Here is a 21,697-nt window from a genome sequence, read left to right on the forward strand (position 1 = left end):
TCCCTTTTCATCATCAAATCTATCACATGATTTTCACAAGATAAGAGCAACTCAGGTTTTCATTTGCAACTTCACAGGGAACATTGAAACAGTGGTTGTAGTGACCATAATAAAGCCGAGAATATTGGTTTACGTCAAAACCAAAGGGTGCTTGGCCTGGACAGAACAGGCAATAACCATAAAAATAAAACAAATTTTCACAGATGATTGAGTTTTTAAAACAAATTTAATACCAACAGCTTTGGAAAAACTTTTACTTCCTCATCACTGTTCACTTAACAGATGGTAATTAAAGAAATAAGTAAAAGCCTAAGGGCATAATAAAGTGGCAACATTTTAAAAGTTTTCAGGCTGTCCAAGATTGTAGTGCTTGCCAAATTTGTTTTTAATTAACCTCTGCTCAACATGTTTTATTCCTCGGCTGCTTAGTCACACATTCACACTCATCTGTGCTCAGAATGACTGACTCATCTCCCTGTTCAATATCCTTGAACAATCTCTCACAACTCTTAAACGACAGCAGTCCCCAGTCCAAACAGCTGTTCTTATTGTTTTTAGAAATCATTGGTGGGATATTTGGGTCTTCTCTTCAGTCACCTCAGCAATGTTTACAAATAAGGCAGCAATGACGTGGGACCAAGAACAATAAAGATCTGGTGTTTAGAAGCTAAATGATGTGGGCCCAAGTGCCCAGAGCCCTCCCATTTCTATTCAGCCATCACTAGTATGTCTGTCATATGTCCCCAAACATCACCCCAGTCCTCCTGGCATCCCCTGGTTTATGGCACTGGCTTTGCCATCTCCACACTGAGGGTTTCTCATGTTTTGTCATCCACCCTCCCACGATGGTGCCTCCAGAGACATGGGCTTCTTGGCCAGATGTTTCAGCCATCAGGGAGCTTCTAGTCCAGTGATGGCGAACCTATGACACGCGTGTCAGAGGTGACACGCGAACTCATTTTTTTGTTGATTTTTCTTTGTTAAATGGCATTTAAATATATAAAATAAATATCAAAAATATAAGTCTTTGTTTTACTATGGTTGCAAATATCAAAAAATTTCTATATGTGACACGGCACCAGAGTTAAGTTAGGGTTTTTCAAAATGCTGACACGCCGAGCTCAAAAGGTTCGCCATCACTGTTCTAGTCTGATAGGATCATAGGTGTGTGAACCAATGCTTACACTGCAGCAGTGAAAGCACTAACAGAAGCAAATGCAGTGTGCAATCGGGGTGGGGAAGAAGGCACTGATCACACCCAAGGGGAGGAGAGTGAGGAGATGTATCACAGGGTTGAGGAGGCACACACTGCTAAGCAGGGAGGGAGGCGAGGGCAGGGCCCATCAGCCTGCAGAACACAGAAGACCCCAGAATCACAGGTGGTGGGGCTGGAATTCCTTCTATCTACAGGGAATACAGACGTTGTAACATAGAAACCCACACCTGAAACCTATGTGTTCATATTGACTAAGGTCACCCAAATCAATAAAATAAATACCTATTTAAAAATAAACAAAAGGGAGCCATATACACAGGGAAGTATAAGAAGGTAACACAAGGAAGAAGAACCCAGATTTTGAAGTTTCTTTCATGTTTAACTATGAGATTTGAGTTTTATATGAGAGGCAATGGAGTATCTCTGAAGTAGTTTAAGAAGAGAAATAAGATCAACCTTGTGTTTCAGAAAGAGGACGTCAATGACAGGGTAAGAAACCCCAGGGAACAGTTTAAAGATGCTTTGGTTTCAAACAACATGCACAAATAGGCCAAAATTAACAAACAAACAAACATATTGCAAAGGGTTGAGTTATCTCACTTCATTGAAGAAATTATTAAACAACTAAGACTATGTACAGAACCAGGGGAGCCACAGGAGTCACCGGCAGTCTACCGAAAGGGACATTGTCAGTTCCACTATCTCTTTGTCACTCTGTCCCTCTATTCAAGAAAAGATCATTCAAATTCCTAGAGGAAAGAATCTGATTAGCCCAACTTGGATCAATTGTTCATGTTCACGAGGTGGAGTCAACTAACAGAGATGACCACTGAGTCCCATCTATTGGAGCTATTGGTCACTTGCTGTGAATTGAGTAAACTCCTACCAAAGAGGGTTAGAAAGCAAGTGTTCTATTCTCAGATGGAACAGTTGGGATTAAAAGCAAAAACTATAGAATGCATTGTACATATATTTGTTAGAAAAATACACAAATTTGGTAAATACTTTGATATGCGAAATACAAAGATTAAATTTAAATGGCTCTTCTAGCTTAGAAGATGGAATAGTAGCATTACTGGTCATCAATATAGAAAGCAAAGAAGAAAGAGAAGATTTAAAGGGGGAGGTGGCCGGTTGCATCCTAGACCTTTTGAGCTGCCTGTGTGACACACCCACAAATAGATAGTCAATGGAACTGAATTCGTCCAAGGTTATGGCAGGAGTTGGGGAGAAGGTGATGACTGAGTCAGATATTAAAATCCTTGAAGTGTGTGTATCAGTGACGTGGAGAACATCACAAAATTACACTGTTTATAACCAGAGGGTAGTAGAGCTGCATAATATGAGTCTAGAAATAATTCTTTAAATTTTGGAAAAATGTAGGAAAACAAGGCTTCCAAAGTAGCAATGGAAAATAGCATATTGTATTCAAGATGTGTTTAATTTTTTAAGAGTGAGGAAGTAAAATGCTGTTAAATTGAAATGCCCTATTAGTAAATACAATACTTTCAAATATGCTAGTTTTTATAACTCAGGTGCTTCATTTTTTAAGGTATGTTCAACATGTGGAAAATCAAATACGTAAATAAAACAAGTTCTTAAATTTAAATATGAGGCTAATGGAAAGCTTACCATCTTGTGAGGAAACAGACCTAGTTGGAGCTAAAACAGGGAGTCGGCCTTTCTGTGGACAGAGAAGGCATCTGTCCATTTTTTGTCAACATTTCATGTCAGCAATAGAAAGATATCCTTAGAACTCAAGGGTTTCCACCTAAGAATATTGTGTATTTGCGAATGACCTGGGAAAGGTTGTTTTTAAAAAAGTAGTAAAATGACTTTCAGAAACTATTCATAAGAACAGGTGGCTTTTTGCTTCAGCCAGTCACCATTCTACTTGTTAGTCCCTTTGAAGACTTTGGGAGATGCATCTGGGGCCACAGAAAGGAGAAAAATACCAGGCTATTAAGGGCCACAACTGAGTGCCCATAGCTCAAAAAAGGAGCTTTTCTAGCATGTTTCAGGCAGAGAATAATTAACTAATGCTTATATTATGTATGGTTATGCTTTATGATAAAATGTTCAAAATATTAAAGGAACTCTAATTACCAGCATATTGAGTCCATTTAAAAAAATATTTTTTAGCAGAAAATAACACCAAAATGTTAACAGAGATTATCTCTAAGTCATGGGTTTATAGATATTCTTTTCTTTAGCTTCTGTAAGCAGTTCCAGAAGCCATTCCTTTACTTCTGTGATCGTTGACAACCTCTGATGCTACATGTTCAATCAGTATTTATTTTTAATCAGAATAAAGGAATAAATGCTACCAAAATAAATAATAAGAATAAAAGATGAATAATGTATAGAAAAATATTCCTGAATTGATAGGTAGAAACTTGGGGAAAATGCAGAATAAGAAAAAAATTGGGTTTTCTTCAGATTGAAAAAATATGTGAAAAAGAGCTCATGGTTAGGTGTTTAGTCCTCCCCTGACTCTTCCTCAAGGCCCAGCTCATCCCTCCTTCTCTCTCTGGGACTAATTTGCTCTCATATCCCAGATGCCCGAACACCTATAGTACTGAGTGTATTGTTTAATTTAGCACTTAATAATTGTTGTAATTTTAAAGGTAGAATGTTAACAAATCTACACTTGCCCTTAAAAAATACACACACACACCCAGCTGTTGTCACTCAGTGGTTGAGACCATGAACCAGGAGGTCATGGTTCAATTCTGGTCAGGGCACATACCCAGATTGCAGGCTTAATCCCCAGTAGGGGGCATGCAGGAGGCAGTCGATCAATGATTCTCATCATTGATGTTTCTATCTTTCTCTCCCTCGCCCTTTCTCTCTGTAATGAATAAAAATATACATTTTTAAAAAACACACACAGAAGCACACAGAGTAACAAGGCCCTCTGTTCTTGCTAATTGGCGAGACACAGTCTCTTACATCAGCACCCCTGGTGCTCCCATTATCCTCAGAACCCTGACCAGTTTAGTACTCTCTCTGAAAGTTGAAAAGAACCCACAGTCTGAGTGCCTCCAAAGACTTGATTGAAGATCATCTCCACTACCCGCCCAGGAGCCAGCCAATCGCAAGGTTAACTCACTGAACATTGGAAAAAGGATCGTCTTTGAGGGGAGCCTGAAGACATACCACTCCGTCTGCCTAAGTCAGTGGTTCTCAATCTTCTGGCCCTTTAAATACAGTTCCTCATGTTGTGACCAAACCATAAAATTATTTTCATTGCTACTTCATAACTGTAATTTTGCTACTGTTATGAATCATAATGTAAATATCTGATATGCAGGATGGTCTTAGGCGACCCCTGTGAAAGGGTCGTTTGACCGCCAAAGGGGTCATGACCCACAGGTTGAGAACCACAAGTATTATGCAATGAAGACAGTAAGAAAGAGAAAAGTCTGTGCCTTTAGCAGTCAGCACCAATCAGAACTTCTTAAGACCTTGCTTAGAGAGTACCCTGTTAATAGGATGGAATGGTTTTTCTATGGGATTTGCTAAAAGCATTTCCCTGCCCTGGGCCACCAACATACTTATCCTGTATGGACGTACTTTTAACAATTTGACAGAAGAATTGGTAGCCTTTTTTCTTTCAAGAAGAACAGAGTGCCTTGTTATTGTGTGCATGTGTTTGTCTTTTTAAAGGCAAACCATCGGTTTATTAAGCTTTTGCCATTCAGATCACTTTCAAAGTAGCATGGCCTCAGTGTTTGGCAGGTGCTTGGCATTTGGTCTCCTCGACCTGTGTAATGGATAAAAAATAGAATTGAAAAACACTTTGAAAGTCTAGATTAATCTAGATTATAAAGAAGAAGAGCATTTAGTGGACAGTTTAAGATAACAAAAAAAGTAGGGAGCACTCAGCCTAAGGTGAATTACGTTTGTAGACAGTGTTGGGGGGTTGAGAAGTGGAATGTCCCAGCAGCCTGTATGGCTAATGAGATTATTGAAGAGAGATGCTGAGAAGCAATTTTCCAACGAGGAGTTTCACCAAGTGTGGATTTCTGAGGCAGATGTAATGGTGGAAATGTCCTAAGCAAATATAACAGATGACACAGAGGTAGAGTTATCCTAACAGGAAGAAACAGAGCGGAGTGCCTTTGCCCATAATTGAGTGTTACACTGATGCTGAACAACTACATCTGAAGCAGAAAACTGATGGATGGAAAACAGGGGGAGGTGCGGGCTTTCTGGGAAGTCACAGGTTCTGTTTTGGTACAGTGAGTTCTACTCCTTAACTCTGTTTAATTCATCTGCTTCTCTCCTGCTGTCCTGTTAGCATCCTTCAAAACTAACAGATAGTTCATTTCCACCGTTCATTTGGCTTTGTCCTTGTAAAAAGTAGTTAACTATTTTCTCTCATCTTCACTAATGAACCATTCAAGTCACAGTTGACATTGTCAAAGGTCCTTTTTTTTCATGGCCCTGAGGTAATAACTCCATGCAGTGCAGTAACTTCCCAGAAAGTGACACTTAGAGTCCCTCAACCCTGACTCCTCACACTTCTCATCCATTTTCGCCACCACACGAAAGAAATCTGAATTTTTCAGCTAACAATATTATTGATGTCCTGACCCCAGACAGAGTGGATTCTTTTATTTAGCTACATCCAAATAAGTTATCTATAAATTCTTTTCTAAACTTCATTAACAGAGTTACACTTCTGTTTTTTTTTTCCAGAAGATACACTATTCTGTAAGAGTCCTCATGCAATTATCAAAACTATTAGCAAGAAAAACATTTGGGCAAAAGACCCTTCCTCAAGGACCTCAGCACTTCCTGACAGAGTGGAAATAAAAGAAATATGTCTAAAGAAGGAAGAAAATTAAATGGGAGTCAGCCCAAAAGAGCACCATATGGCCCACAAGATGTGTGGGTACAGAAGGCTCCTGCGCCGAGGGAAACACAGATTCTAGAAATAAAAAATGAAGCACCCTGACAAAGTAGGTCATCCTTCAAGACCAACTTCCCTTTCCGTTAACATCTCAGATTTCTAACTTAGCTCACCTCTGTTGACATAAGTGTGTCTTTTAAAAGTGAATTCAATTCTCTTCTCAGCATAGTTCATATTTGTGGTACAGCTAAATGGTTCTGTGTTAAGGGTGATATTGTGGAGCATGTGTTGCTCAATGATAACATCTTCTGATTCAAACAGAAGGAGAGAGAGAGATGTACATCTGAACTGCCTTGTCACAAAGTTGGATGTCCATTCACAAGTAAGAAAGAACTTCCCTGGCTTCCTTCAGGGCTAGGTTTCTCAAACTTAATATTATTGACATTTGGGGCCAGATAATTCTCCTTTTTAAAAAATAGACTTTAGCCCTAACCGGTTTGGCTCAGTGGATAGAGCGTCGACCTGCGGACTGAAGGGTCCCAGGTTCGATTCCAGTCAGGGGCATGTACTGTGGTTGCAGGCACATCCCCAGTAGGGGGTGTGCAGGAGGCAGCTGACCGATGTTTCTCTCTCATCGATGTTTCTGACTCTCTGTCCCTCTCCCTTCCTCTCTGTAAAAAATCAATAAAATATATTAAAAAAATAGACTTTATTTTTTCAAGCACTTTTAGGTTCACAACTAAAATTGAGTAGAAAGTACAAATAGTCCCCATACTGGTATACCCTTTGCCTGCCATCATTCTTTTTTATGGGGTGCATTGTAAAATGTTTAGCAGCATCCCCTGGCCCGTGTGCTCTAGATGTCGGTAGCATCCCCAATTAGGACAAACAAAAATGCCACTAGACATTGTCAAATGTCTCCTGGTGGACAAATTCATCTTTGGCTGAAAACAACGATTTCAGAGTATGGCCTACGGAAAAAAATAGAAGCTAGGTTCTGACTTTGAGTTTCTTAAGAGGCATCATTTGAACTCTGCTTGATTAAAACAGAAGAAGCTGGCTAGATGTTATGTAAGTATTTAATCTCTTCAGATAAAACCTCTACAAACCCATTATACATATTTGAGAAAGATAAGACAGTTGGGGTGGTGGAGAAGGATTATGGGGAGGGGGCCAGGGATGTTCCCGAAGAAAGACTGTACACATAGTGGTAACCCGGGGTCCCTCTCCAGCCTTAGATAACCACATGCTGATATACTTTAAAAAATGATTAAAGAATTGGTCAGACTCAGGGTTTCCATTCACAGGAACAGAGCTCCCAAGAGATTATTAAATAGAACAACCCTGGCTATTTGTTGATTTGCAATGAGAAACACCACAGTGGAAAGAACTGACATCCACATTGGCTGCACCTGCCGTCTCCCTGAGTCGGTTAGCTGTACGGAAGCAGTTGCAGAAAGATGCTTAGTGAGCATGGACTTCAAAACAGGGGAAATAGACATGGCTGCCAGTGTCAAGGGCATCTGGGTTGCCTTAGCCTGATATTTCTATTTCCATATCGGGAGCCTTCCCTCTGCCCTGGCAGCTCTGGGGAGAGTCGTGTCTGAATTAGCGTTCTCACAGGTTAATGGCCAAATAAACACCAGAACACTTGTTACAACTCAGATTCACGGGCTTCTCTCCCAGAGATTGATTTAGTGGGACTGAGATGGGGCCTGGTGAACAGCATTTTCAACAGGCATCCCAGGATGCCTTGCAAAACACTGGTCAGCTTTGTACCTGTCTTTTGCCTCTGCCTCTTTAGGATTCTGACCGGTACCCCTCTGGCCAACAGTCTTTCTCTGGCCTGTTACCTTCAGAGTTGCAGTAAAGCCTGCCAGCCCGGAACACTATCTCTGTAGGTGGCGCTGAATATACGGCTATTGCTTTCCACTCAATCAGAATGTCAGCCTGTCTTCCTTACTTTCTTAATAGGAAGCAGAAGGTATTGACACCACAGTTTTCAGTACTTGTGACACCTACAAATACTAAAAGTGAAAAACAATGTTTTCCACAAAATATTGTTGAAGGTAATCAACTAAAGGCAAAGACTTTCAGAGTGAGACCTTTTGTTGGTGGTTTTAGGTTACTGCTTTTAGTGATGTTACCGAACAGGAGAGTGGATGCTCATGTAGTGAGTAACAGGCACCCCCACTTCTCTCCCATCCCCCGATTACTAAACAGAATGTCCTGTTCTTCATTTTAAAAACCCATCTGTCCATTTGTGGGGCGCGGCTACAGTGTTTTGGCCAGGTTCAAGCCTCAGACTAATGAAAGGACGGGGTCCTCTCATTGCCACGTGCAAGTCCCAGCTGGAGGGCAGAGCCCTCCCAGCACAATTATAGCCAACGGCTGTGGTTGTAAGCTTGAACCTATGGTCCAAACACATGGCCCCACGTGCCTTGTGATAGAGTTCAGGTGCATGTAGTTGAGTGAGGTTGAAACTCACGAGAATGCTGTAAACAACTTCATCACGCCCCTACTTTGCCTCGTGGCATCTGCTATAAAATAGACACGGCTTGTGGGCGCTGGCGCTGTCTCCTCTGAGACCCAGCTTTCATTCTCTTGTCTGTCTTTTCTCAATCCTTTCACCCCTGCCGCCCCACTCAGGATCACCTTTGGCCGTAACATCCATTCGCTCTAGAAACATGTATTGAATGTTTATTGTGGGAAAGCTGCAGCTCTTAGGATTTGCGATGTAGATTCTCTGCCCTGAGGTGCAGGTTGTAAGACTGGGATTCAGGAGGGAGCAAGGTCTCCAGGTGCAAGGAGGAGAAATAAGCCCACTGTAATAGAATGAGCCCTGGCGTGGGAGGGAGGAGAGGGGTAGGACTGGGATTTAGGAGGGAGCAGATCACACCTGAACTGAATAGAGGGGAGCTCAGCAAGCAGGCCTACCTACAGAATGTGCAAAGACAGTGATGTGGGAGCCTGGTCGGTCCGAGATCCCTGAGTCACTGATTCAGCTGGAATGGCGGGTGTGTGTGTGTGACAGATGTGGGATGTAATGGCAGGTAAGCAGGAGCCACTCCAGAAAGGCTCTAGCTGAGGAATTTTGACTTTGGGGATCAATGTGGAGATGAGTCCTCAGAGGCTTTTACGCAAGGGAAATGCTGTGAGCTGGTGTGCATTGGAGAGAGATCCCCCATTGCCAGAAAGAGGTTTCCTGGGGTCAGAGACTTAAGCAGAGGCTGGGAGTGTGATGCGAGGAAGGGGCATTCTCAGGGGAAGACACAGAATGGTCAAGCAGAGCTGAAGGAAGATCTTGCTGCCGTTTGAAAAAGTTTAATGCTCTGAACAACCCATTTGCTTTGGGGAGTTTTTCTGTCAGTGCTTAGAAGCCCAGCTGTATAGCAGAGAAAGACACTGGTTGAATTAATGAATTAATTCACAGTTGTCATGTATAATTTTTTTACATCAAGGGGATGAGAATTTGTAGGTTTGAAGAGAGATGTGGTAGAAGAAGGTGAGGGACAGGAAGAAAAGATACAGTTTCCCGAGGTAAATGTGCCTGGGATATGTGGTCCCTCACTGAACACTCCCTCCTAACAGCAACGTCACACGGTGGAAGGGGAGAGGGAATCTTTTGCCTGTCTCTGTCACAGCAACCCAGGCATGTGCCTTTGACCGGAATCGAACCTGGGACCCTTCAGTCCACAGGCCAACGCTCTATTCACTGAGCCAAACCAGCTAGGGCTAATCTTAACCATTTTCAATTGTGTAGTTTTAGAGGATTTGGGGATGAGTATTGAGAGATTTGGGTTCAAAATTTACTCTCCCAACATTCTGTGATAAAGAGGAAATTCTATCCCACAATCCTATTATTCTTGTTACCTCTTCTATTAATTATATTTTAATGTTATTGTATTTGTTTATTTTGTTTTCAATTTTAATATTTTTATTTTTTTAGTTTTTCTAAGTCTCAGTTTCTAAATTTGGGAAATCAAGGATGTCTGACTATGTAGTTCATAATGTCGCTTTGAATTTCAAATTTTTAGTAGCTTTGTTAATAAATCAGCAGTTTTTCCATATTACAAACATCTTTATTTTTTAACTTTTTAAAGAAGGTTTATTACTGGTAGTAATATTGGTTTTGTAATTTTTTTTTTACATTTCAATTATTGGTGTGACTCTGGTTGATAAAATTATATAGGTTTGAAATGTACAATTCTACTTTCAGGGATCATTCTATAGTTCATTAAAAAACATCTTTAGAATTTCCCCCACAGAGAGCTAACCAAGAATATGTGCTAAGATTGTGACTCATTATCAACTAATTTCTCTAAGCACCAGTTTTTACATAGGTAGAATGAGACGTTTTTAGATTCCTTTAAGACCTATGATACTGCTATACATGTGAAAGGTTTTTGCTGCCATTTCAATCAGGATTTTTTTTTTTTGCTACAGATAAATTTATGTTTCCTACTAACAGAAACTCAAAACTCCAGAAACCTAGTGCATTTCCTGGCTATAAGAGAGTTTGGAGCCAAATTCATTGTCCAAATATTATAATATGCCAAATGCTGTAGCTAGGAAAGCATATATTACATTCCAAATGGATTTTGTTCTCTATTATCCTCAAATGCCTTGCTCGAAGAGCTTTAATTTGTAGGTGTGAGCAGAATGCAAGACTTACATTCAATTCACAGTACAATCTCCAGTTCCATGCTGATACATTTTCAGGTTCTTGGTTACAAATGAATCCACTCACTTCTATTGGCAGAAGGCAAGTGCAAAGATGTATTCTCCCCTGTAGGCATCTTTGTTGGAAGATTAAGGAACTGTTTTGAAAGATTAGAGTAGGGGAAAATGGTGCTAGAGAGGCCTCCAGAGGAGGCCAAAGTGGACAAGCTGTCCAGAGACTGTAGCCTGATTATGCAAGAATCACCTGCTCACCTATGCTCTATGGGAACTGCTTTGCATATGCAGATCCTGTAGGTTCCCCAAGTCTGCACAGTTTCCCATCTTCTAGCCAGCAGGGGACATAGCCAGGGCAGCATAATTGTGCATGTGCTCATGCTGAGAACTCTAACTACTTGATTCTTTTCTAACTCAAAGGTCTTCTTTCTGGGCCCAGGATTACAGCATTTTCTCAAGTCAAAGCAGCCACATACAAGGTTGATGGTGCCCTAAAGATGTGCAGGGCACAACCTCTACAACTGTAACAGCTGCCTTATGCAGTGCTTCTCATCATCTGGTTCTGAACTCTTTTTGGTCCCCACTTGTAGCTTTGATCAGTTCAGACTCTAATAAATGTTCAGGAGTCTGTTTCTAAGGGAAATCCTGTCTTTTAAGAAAAATAATAGATTATTGATTTTTAGAGAGAGAGGAAAGAAGAGAAACATTAATGTGAGAGCGCAACATCGATCAGCTGCCTCCTACATGTCCCCCACCAGGGTTGGAGTCCACAACTTGGGCACGTGCCCTGACTGGGCATCCAACCAGGAACCCTTTGGTGCAGAGCATGATGCCCAACCAACTCAGCCACAGCAGCCAGGGACTGATGTCTTTTAAAACAAACAGATACTATTTACTGAAAGGAGTTACCACCTCTTTTAGAACTACCACTTTCTGTGTCCAGTATGAACTCAGAAGACAAGTAGAACATTAAAAACAAACAAACAAACAAAAATGTGATGGTGATTTCTGGGAAACAATTAAGAAAAGAAAGATGAGTCAGTTTAAATAAACTCAAGAATGGATTCAGATACTGGTATTTTTTTAATAGTTGTCTAAAGTAAGTCTTATTTATTCTGTACTAAAGAATTAGAAATGGGTTTTAGTTTCATCTAGTGGAATTTAATTTAGATTAGATTTCCAGTGAAGCTGTGAAAACGTCTGCAAGAAAGATGCAGAGATATTAGTCTAAGCCTTCCTTAGACAGCAAATGAGCTCTAAACAGTCTTTACACTTTACGTGCATTACCTCCAGATCACACATAAATGGCTGAACTGGAGCTAGAGATAATCTTTGCTCAGTCAGATCTTAAAAACGCTATCTAGCTATCAGCTATCTATCCATTTATATTTGCTATATTCCAGTTTTGAGAGAAAGGTACACAATATCAAACAGATCACAATGACACTTTTCGGAGGAGGTTTGGGGACTGACACATACTCAGTTCATTTCCCTATCACATCAAAAGACAGAGATGATTGAATGAGGTTGAAAATGATGTGACAGCAGGTGAGGGTCTCAGTCACACACCATTTAATTGTCTCCATTTAGCTAACCATTCTCTTTCAAGCAGGAATAAGAAAAGTGCATGATTTAGAACAAATCTCTATAGTAAGAGAAAAAACAACTTTAGCTGACTGCTGAGTTATTACTCCCAAGTTACTTTCCTTGGAAAATGAAAATCTCATGATGTGATGTGAACATAGAAATGAGATCTACAACCTCAGATTTGAAACTAGGTTATGGAAAGCCTGCATTGGAAAAGGCAGATGAACTAGTAGATTATGTTAAAGACAAAAATGTTAACTTCCATGGCTGAAAGCCTTTTTAGAAAAAAGGATTTATTAGTCTATTGCCAGAAGAAAGGAAGGAAGGAAGGAAGGAAGGAAGGAAGGAAGGAAGGAAGAAAGAAAGAAAGAAAGAAAGAAAGAAAGAAAGAAAGAAAGAAAGAAAGAGAGGAAAAGGAAAGAAAAGAAAAGAAAAAAAGAAAAGAAAAGAAAAGAAAACAGAAAAAGACTGTGCCTGGGGCATGGGGTCTAAACCAGCAGCAGCACGGCTAGGTAGGAAAGACAATGTTCATTATCCCAGAGCTCTCCAAGCGTTTTTATACATCAGCTGTGGAGAGAAAGTTGTGAGCCATTCTGGAAGGACTTACTTTAGCTATAGACAAAGGGGATGGGAGAAGGTAAAGCAAGGCTAGTCCTGAGATAGGCTCAGCACAGTCCTTAAGGAAAAGTGCCTGCTCCGGTGGATTAGCTGTGGGCAGCTGACTGGAAAATTCGGTGTAAACAAGAACCAGGGGCTCCTGGGGCGCTATGGTGCCTGGCTGTTCTCGCTTTTGGATAATTGTGGAAACAGCCGCCTGGAAATTAATTCTAAATTCCAGCAGACATGCAGAAATGTGAGCAGTCTTTTGTCAAAGCATGTCCACAGCTATTAACGGGCTGCTTTGTCTCTCTCTCACTCTCCGGCCTCTGTAATTTCAATTTAGAACAACTCAGAATAATTTCTCGAGGTTTGCCTGAGAATCTCATAGAAATTTCCCCATACGCAGATCTTGTAGCTTTTCCACACCTGAAGATACTCCTAAAGACATTCCCAGCAGTGTGGAATGCTCCACCCCAAAACTCAGCCGCCTGGCTACCCTGGCTACAGCATCCCACCCCACCTGAGTTTCATTCTCATTCTGCCCCCTCCCTCTCCCTGCCTTCTCTGTCTTCATAGCACTTATCACCACTGACGTGATTTTAACTATTTGTTTACTCTTTGTCTTACAAGTGAGAATGCAAATTCTAGGAGAGCATGGATGTTGTACTGTGTTTTTCCATTGCTATAACAGGAGCATTTAGAACAGTACAGGGTACACAGAAGTTACTCAATAAATAGTTTTTGAATAAACAAATAAATAAATGTTGGCAAATTCCACTCGTGAATTGTCTCTTATTTGCCTTTATTTTATGCCTAGGAAGAATTAGAATGCTAGCTGAAGGGGCTCGGATTTCACGGCACTCTGAGTTATGAAGTAAATGCCAGTGAACACTTAAAAGTTATTTTTATTATGAAAAATATCTTCTGTTTTCTTAATTTTTGATAGTTTTTGCTTTTGAGTGCATAAAACATAAATTAGCACCTTATTGAAAAATAAAGCAAAAAAAAAAATCTGTAAACGCCACTCAGATAAAATATATATATATATAATATTCCTAGCATCTCCCAGAAATTCCTCTCTGTCCCTTCTCTATCCTTCACGTCCCAATGGACACCAAACCTAAATTTTATTACAACCACTTTGTTGATTTTTCATTAAAGTTTTACTACCAAATTGTATATCTCTAAACAATGTGATTTAATTTGCCTGTTTTTAAATATTTGTAAATGAAATGATGCAGTATGTATTCTTTTATGTTCTTTGCTTAACATTATGCCTTTAAGATTTATTAATATTGTTGAATACATAATTGAATTTGTAATTTATACATAGTTGAATCCATAATTGAATCTGTAATTTATACAATGGAAAATATATAGCATTCCACTGTTCATGAATATTTGAATTTTCCAGACTATAACCAAACATGCTGCAATGGATATTCTTTTTGTTATTGTTGTTGTTAATCATCACCCGAGAATATTTTTTAATAAATATTTATTGTTCAGATTATTGCAGTTGTTCCTCTTCCCCCCCCCCATAGCTCCCCTCCACCCGGTTCCCACCCCACCCCATGCCCTTACCACCCCCCCCCGTCCTCATCCATAGGTATACAATTTTTGTCCAGTCTCTTCCCGCACCCCCCCATTTCCTCATCCCCCCAAGAATTGTCAGTCCACTCCCTTTCTATGCCCATGATTCTATTATATTCACCAGTTTATTCTGTTCATCAGATTTTTATTCACTTGATTTTTAGATTCACTTGTTGACAGATATGTATTTGTTGTCACTTTGTTGTTCATAACTTTCATCTTTACCTTTTTCTTCTTCTTCTTCCTCTTCTTAAAGAATACCCTTTAGCATTTCATATAATACTGGTTTAGTGGTGATGAACTCCTTTAGCTTTTTCTTATCTGTGAAGCTCTTTATCTGACCTTCAATTCTAAATGATAGCTTTGCTGGGTAGAGTAATCTTGGTTGTAGGTTCTTGCTATTCATCACTTTGGATATTTTTTGCCACTCATGTCTGGCCTGCATGGTTTCTGTTGAGAAATCAGCTGACAGTCGTATGGGTACTCCCTTGTAGGTAACTAACTGTTTTTCTCTTGCTGCTTTTAACATTCTCTCTTTGTCTTTTGCCCTTGGGATTTTAATTTTGATGTGTCTTGGTGTGGTCCTCTTTGGATTCCTTTTGTTTGGGGTTCTCTGCGCTTCCTGGACTTGTAAGTCTATTTCTTTCACCAGGTAGGGGAAGTTTTCTGTCATTATTTCTTCAAATAGGTTTTCAATATCTTGCTCTCTCTCTTCTTCTGACACCCCCATAATTCGGATGTTGGTGAGCTTGAAGTTTTCCCAGAGGCTCCTTACTCTATCTTCATATTTTTGGATTCTTTTTACTTTTTTGCTATTTAGGTTGGGGGTTTTTTGCTTCTTTGTATTTCAACTCTGACTTGATTCTTGGTATCCTCTAGTCTGCTGTTGGATCTCCGTATATTATTCTTTATTTCAGTCAGTGTATGCTTAATTTCTAATTGGTCCTTTTTCATATCCTTGAGGGGCTCACTAAATTTCTCAGAGGTTTCTAGAAGATTCTTAAGTAACCTTATAACCGTGGTTTTGAACTCCATATCCAGTAGTTTGTTTTCCTCCATTTCTTTCATTTGTGACCTGTTTCTTTGTCTCCGCATTTTTTATGCTTCCCTGTGTTGATAGAGTAGCTTTCTGTGCTAGGTGTCCTATAGGGCCCAGTGGCTCAGCCTCCCAAATTACCTGAGGTGGACACTCCTGGTGCACCCCTTTGTGTGCTGTGTGCAGTCTTGTTGTATTTAAGCCTTGATTGCTGTTGGTATCACTGGGAGGAATTGATCTCCAGGCCATTTGCTATGAGGACCAGCTGTGTCTACAATGGGAGAACTGCTGTGCTGGAGACACCCTTATGGGGCAGGACTTGCTTCAGTAGGGCTTTGGTGTTCCCTGAGTCTGCCCCTTGAGTGTGTCGCTTATGGATGTGAAGAGTTGTAATTTTGTATGGTCTCACACTGACCACTGCGTACACTGGCTCTTGGATCTTCAAGGAGTTGCAAAGTCAGCCACTGCCTGAGGCCACCCAGCAGGAGCTACAGTGAGATCTGCAGATTCCTCCTCTTTGTTTGGGGTTTGGAGGTGCCCAGATGAGACCCAGCTGTGAAGCAATGCAGGCTACTGTCAAGCCTTAGGCCTTCTTTTGGAAGCTCTGGGGCTCTCTGATCCAGCTGCAGTTTGTTAGGTTTCAGATTGCAAAAGGCCAAGCCATTCATATGCAAAAGCCTCTGTGCACAGCTTGGGTGGGGTTGTAAATTGCATGGGGGAGGGGGGGTCTCAGGGAATCACCAGGGCAGAGCAAACCGCAATGGCTGCCAGTCAGCCCTGCCCCGGAGAGGTCCCTGGGTCTCTGTGTCCTGCTGCCCCGTGCAGGAACATTGATCACTGCGAGCACCTCTGAGAAAAAGCCGCCCTCATGTTCCGGCCCAATGCCAGACAGTCCAGTTTCTCCCCGTATGAGTCTGGGTCCCCAGAGGCTCACCCAGAACTGGAGTTCAGAGCAATCGGGAACTTGTATCTCCTTCCCGATTGAAAAAGATAACAGCACACCCAGTTGCCAGCCCGTTTTGTGTGCGCCTCCGTACCTCCGCACTTCTGTACCTCTAACCAGTCTCAATGCGCTTTTCTTTTTCCTTCTAGTTGTAGAACTTCCACTCAGCCAGCCTTCCCATGGTTCTGGATGATGTCGTTTTGTCTTTTAGTTGTAGTTTTGATGTGGTTGTGCGAGGCAGCAAGTACAGGTGATTACCTATGTGCCATCTTGGTTCCCCCGATATTTTCCCATTGATTTTTAGAGAGAGTAGAAGGAAGGGGAAGAGAGAGAGAGAGAGAGAGAAACATCCATGTGAGAGAGACACATGGATTGGTTGCCTCTCAAACGCGCCCTGACCAAGGCCAGGGATCGAGCCTGCAACCTAGGTATGTGCACTTGACCAGAATCAAACCTGGGATCCTTCAGTCCATGGGCTGATGCTCTATCCACTGAGATAAACTGGCTAGGGCATGCAATGGATATTCTTGAACAGGAGTCATAGTTTACATATACATGCCTTTCTGTATGGTGTATATCTGGTAGTAAAATTGCTGATCATAGAGCATTAATATAATAAGTTTTAGTAGATGTGCTTAAACATTTGTCCAAAATTCTACCAATGTATACTTCTATCAGCAGTGGAAAACTATTCTCATTTGCGCTACAGGATTAGAGATTTCTTTAATTTGCCATTATACTATGTGTGTAGTGACATCTCATTACGGTTTTTATTTGCATTTCCCTGGTGGCTAATGAGCGTGGGTGAAAAAAGAGATTCTATGTAAAGTAACCTCACAGGATGATTTTATCATAATTTCCTAAATGGGCAGGTCATGGTGGGTGGCCATGCCCACGCATGTAACTTCTTTATAAAAGGCTCATCTTTGCCCTAAGCAAGCTCTGTCTGTCCATTGTTCTGTGCATCCAGGTTAATTCCTCTTTGAAATGCCTCCTTTCAGACCCCTCCTTCTAAAGAATGACCACACTCAAGAAGATAGTGATCTCATTAACTATCCTGTGATCTGATTCCCTGTCTCTCATGTAATCTTCTTTACACTCCCACCCCCCCTCCCTTAATTCAAAATGCATAAAAGAAGCTGAAAACTGTCATTTCTTGGAAGAATTTTTCTGTCAGTTGAGCTCTACCTTCGAGATGTATCTTGTTTGACTCAATAAACTCAAAAATCTCTACAGGTTTGTACGTTTTTTATGTCTACAGAGGTTGATCCCCTTTTTATATGTTTGTTGAACATTTGAATTTCCTCTTTTGTGAAATAACTTTTCCCTATTTTATGTTTTTTGTTTGTTTTTAATTGATTTGGGGTCAATATATTCGAGATATACACCTGTAGAAAATTGTATGTGTTGCACATAAATTCTACCTCTCTAGATTGCCTTTCAGTGGTGTCTTTTCTTTAAAAGACCCTCTTAATTTTAATAAAGTTGTAAAGGAGATAAAACAATTTTCCTTCTATCCTTCTAGGTTCTTGACTGAGATAATAAAAGACAGATTAATAGGAGAAAAACAAACAGAAATTTAATAACATGTATACCTCCAGTATTCATAGAGGATGCCCAGGAAAACTGAGTACCTCTTCCAAATGGCCCAATCCAATACCTTAACTGACATCTCCAACTAAAGACAAAAGATGTTGGGAGTGGGGAGCCAGTTATGGGGCATTACCAGGAAAATCATGGCAAACAAGGGTAAGGTTGTTATAGAGATTTAAATCTTTGTCTTTTCCATTGATAACCATTGCTAGAGATTTAGGATCATCCTCTTTCTGATACCAAGAGACAGACACACTTACAAATGAAAAGTTCCCTTATAAATGTCTCTTTAAAAATGGTAACTTTTACTTGGTTTTCAGAGTTTCTCCTGTGCCTGCAGTTTCTTAAAAAATAACCAGACTAAAATAATGCTTGTGCCAAAGAGGCATATTTTGGGGTGACAAATTCTGCTCCCATTCAAGGTTAAATTTATCTAATTTTTACAGATAGTGTTTTTTTAATCCTACTGTGGGCAGAAAAGGGCCACATACTAAACCGACAAGCTCAGCAGAGGCCTGCATGGCAGACCTTACAAACTCAGAGACGAAAAGTAACTGAGACAGGCCAGTATCTAGGACAAGTAGAATAGGGAAACTGGACAGATAGTTAAATAGCAGTTTGCAACCACCTAGAAAATCTAGATGGCAATCCATTTGCAGCCATCTAATAAATCCTTTCTTCCCTAAACCAGGGACACTTAAGAGTAAATGGTTTGCATTTCTCCTCCCAAAACAGAGGGTAAATTAGCTTAAATCACCCTAGTCAGGGAGATAAATAGCAGAAAAATCCAACTAGTATCACACCCAAGGATGGATGAAATTAAGAGAATAAACCTCATTTGGGTACATCAGCATAAAAGCTGATTAATATTATATTGAAATCCTCCCCTAAGACCTCCCCTAAATGCCCAGCCTTTTAAACCCTCAAAACAAAGGTCTAGTGCTCATGCTGTCCCTCCCAGGAACATGCCTGAGCTGCCCCCCACAGGCCTGCATCTCCTAAACTCTAAGGGTCCCAGGCGGCTTGCAACCAGGGCAGCAATGGCAGTGGCATTTCATTCCAGGCAACCCTCCTGGACCTGTCCTCAGGCCCTCTTTTCTTTGATTTCTTAGTGAGCCAAAGCAGACCAGCCTACGCTCATTTCCCCAGCCCTTCCTTGGTTCCGTGTCCCCAGCTTTAATAAGCATCCTCTAAAATTCACCTGGACTCCTGTTATGCAACTTTTCCTGCATGAAGTCAAGAACCCACACAGTACCGGCTGGCCCTAGGCAGACCCCTTCAGGACTAGGTCCCCTTGCCAGGATCATAACTACACAGGATGCTCTGGAATTGAAACTTCTTAACTAAAATCGAGTTATGTTCTAGGCCTGTATCTTCCTTGACAAAGGTCATTCTTTACCCTGACTGAGCCTGTCTATTATAACAAACTTTTGGAATGTCAGAGTAATCCCCTTTTTTCCAGACCCCTCAGGGCACAATCAATCTCCCATCGGAGCAGGAGACCAGAAAGCCCTCACTGTTGCTCAAATACCATCTATGTGTGCGACAAATGTTCATTGTTAACTATCCTCTATCCACCTATGTAAAAGAAGCATCTGTCTTTTCATTTTACTCTTTATCCAATTTCAGAGATTTTCTCACTTTGCTTTTTCCCACCTCTCTCACCTGCCACCAATGAATTCCATGTAACCTCCTTATGTCTCCTACTTTGATCGTAATGTATAAAATAAACTACAAAATTGCCATTCTCCAGAGATTTTCTTCCTGGCAATGATTGTCGGTTTGGTTCAAATAAACGCCTATAAAACGTTTTCTTAGGCTGGATGTTCTTTTGTTAACAAATACTAGTATTTAATAAATTATTCTCTAAATGTTGGCAGAGGCACCAGGTGTTAGGCCGGTGGGGTCAGACCAGACCTTGGTTCAGCAACTTTGGACTTTAGTTCTGGCTAGCAAAGCATTCAGAGACAAGACTCAAGCTATAAGAGAAACTTTGTTTAGAACGTCACAGAGGTAGAAGCAGTGAGCTGTAGAAGAAATGGGCTCAGGAAACAAGTTACAGAGGAAAAAGAGGGGCCCCAACTCAAATTTCCTCATTTAAATTCCACAAATGCCCACAGCCATTCCAAAGCCAGCCAACAGATATATGAATTCACAGAGGAAAGACATGGCAGTCTTAACTTGCTATGATTAAATTGTTGTATTCAACATGTTTTACTGAAATGTATAATCATGTGAACACAGTGTTAGGGCATCTTGAAGGGTCCTGAAAAGGGACAGTGCAAGTTCCATAGTCAATCTGCCTCTGACTATACATTTAATTTTCTAATATTTATGGCTGTTATAGAGATATGCAATGATGTGTATTTAGTAACTGCTAAATTCTCTTAAAATTAAAATTTTATCTGTGGATTTATATCATTTTTTCCTTTCAAAATTATATAACTTATAAAAATATTATTTCCTTATTGATTCAGAGAGCTGCATTATTTTTCTTGCCTATTTCAGTTGCCAAGACCCTCAGTAACCAGATGAATGAAAGTGGTGATAGTAGCATCCTTCATCCCTATTTCAAAGTTTACCAGCAAGTACAGTGCTTCCTGTAGATGTTTTTAGGTACTTTCCAACTTGTGGAACTATTCTTTTTTTCTATCTTTAAAGTTTATAATCATGAAGAGTTGTTCAAATGCTTTTTCTGAAACTATGGAAATGATGCTATAATTTTCCTCCCCTAATATCTAAATATGGAAAATTATATTGATTGATTTTTGAATGTCAAAGCAATTTTGAGTTCCTGGGATTAACTTAAGTTAGTCATACATATTACTACTTTTATAAATTGCTATATTTGTTTATTAATTTTCAACAGATTATTGTACCCATGTTTATTGGTGAGATTAGCTTATATAATTTTGCTTCACTGGTTTTAGTATCAGTGTAACATTATCCTAATTAAATGACTTGGGGAGTCTACCTTGTTCTATACTTGGAAGAGTTTAGATAATGTTAGAGTCATTTGAGGTTTTTTTTGGTAAAATTTTTTATTCTTATTTCTTTAATAGTTGTAGATGAATTATTTAGGGTTTTTTGTTTGTTTGGTTTTGGCTTCTTGTGTCAGTGTTGACAAGTTATATCAATTTAATTATCTTTTAACAGGACCAACTCTTGCTTCTTTTGATTCTATTTTATGGTTTGTTTCTATTTCAAGAAGTCTGGCTTTTTTATTTTTCTTTCCTTGGCTTAATTTCCTCTTCTTTCTATAACTTCTTGAGATGGTTGCTTACTTCACCTATTAGTAATATTTCTTCTTTTCTAATAAATGTACTTTATAATAAAAATATCCTCTAGGTAATGATTTAGCAACATCTCGCAAAGTATGAAATCTTATATTTTAATTATTATTTAGTGTGAAATATTTTCTAATCTATTATGATTTCTTCTTTGACCCATATGTTATTTACATAATTATTTGTTAAATTTTCAAGCATGGATTTTCCTAGTTTTGTGGTTGTTTTCCATTTCTAACATAATTACCTTATGATCAGAAAACAAAGTCTGTAATGTTTCAATCCTTTAAATGTGTTCAGCCATGCT

The sequence above is a fragment of the Myotis lucifugus genome, unplaced genomic scaffold (assembly GCF_000147115.1).
Source record: "Myotis lucifugus unplaced genomic scaffold, Myoluc2.0 scaffold_59, whole genome shotgun sequence".
NCBI classification, from domain to species: Eukaryota; Metazoa; Chordata; class Mammalia; order Chiroptera; family Vespertilionidae; genus Myotis; species Myotis lucifugus.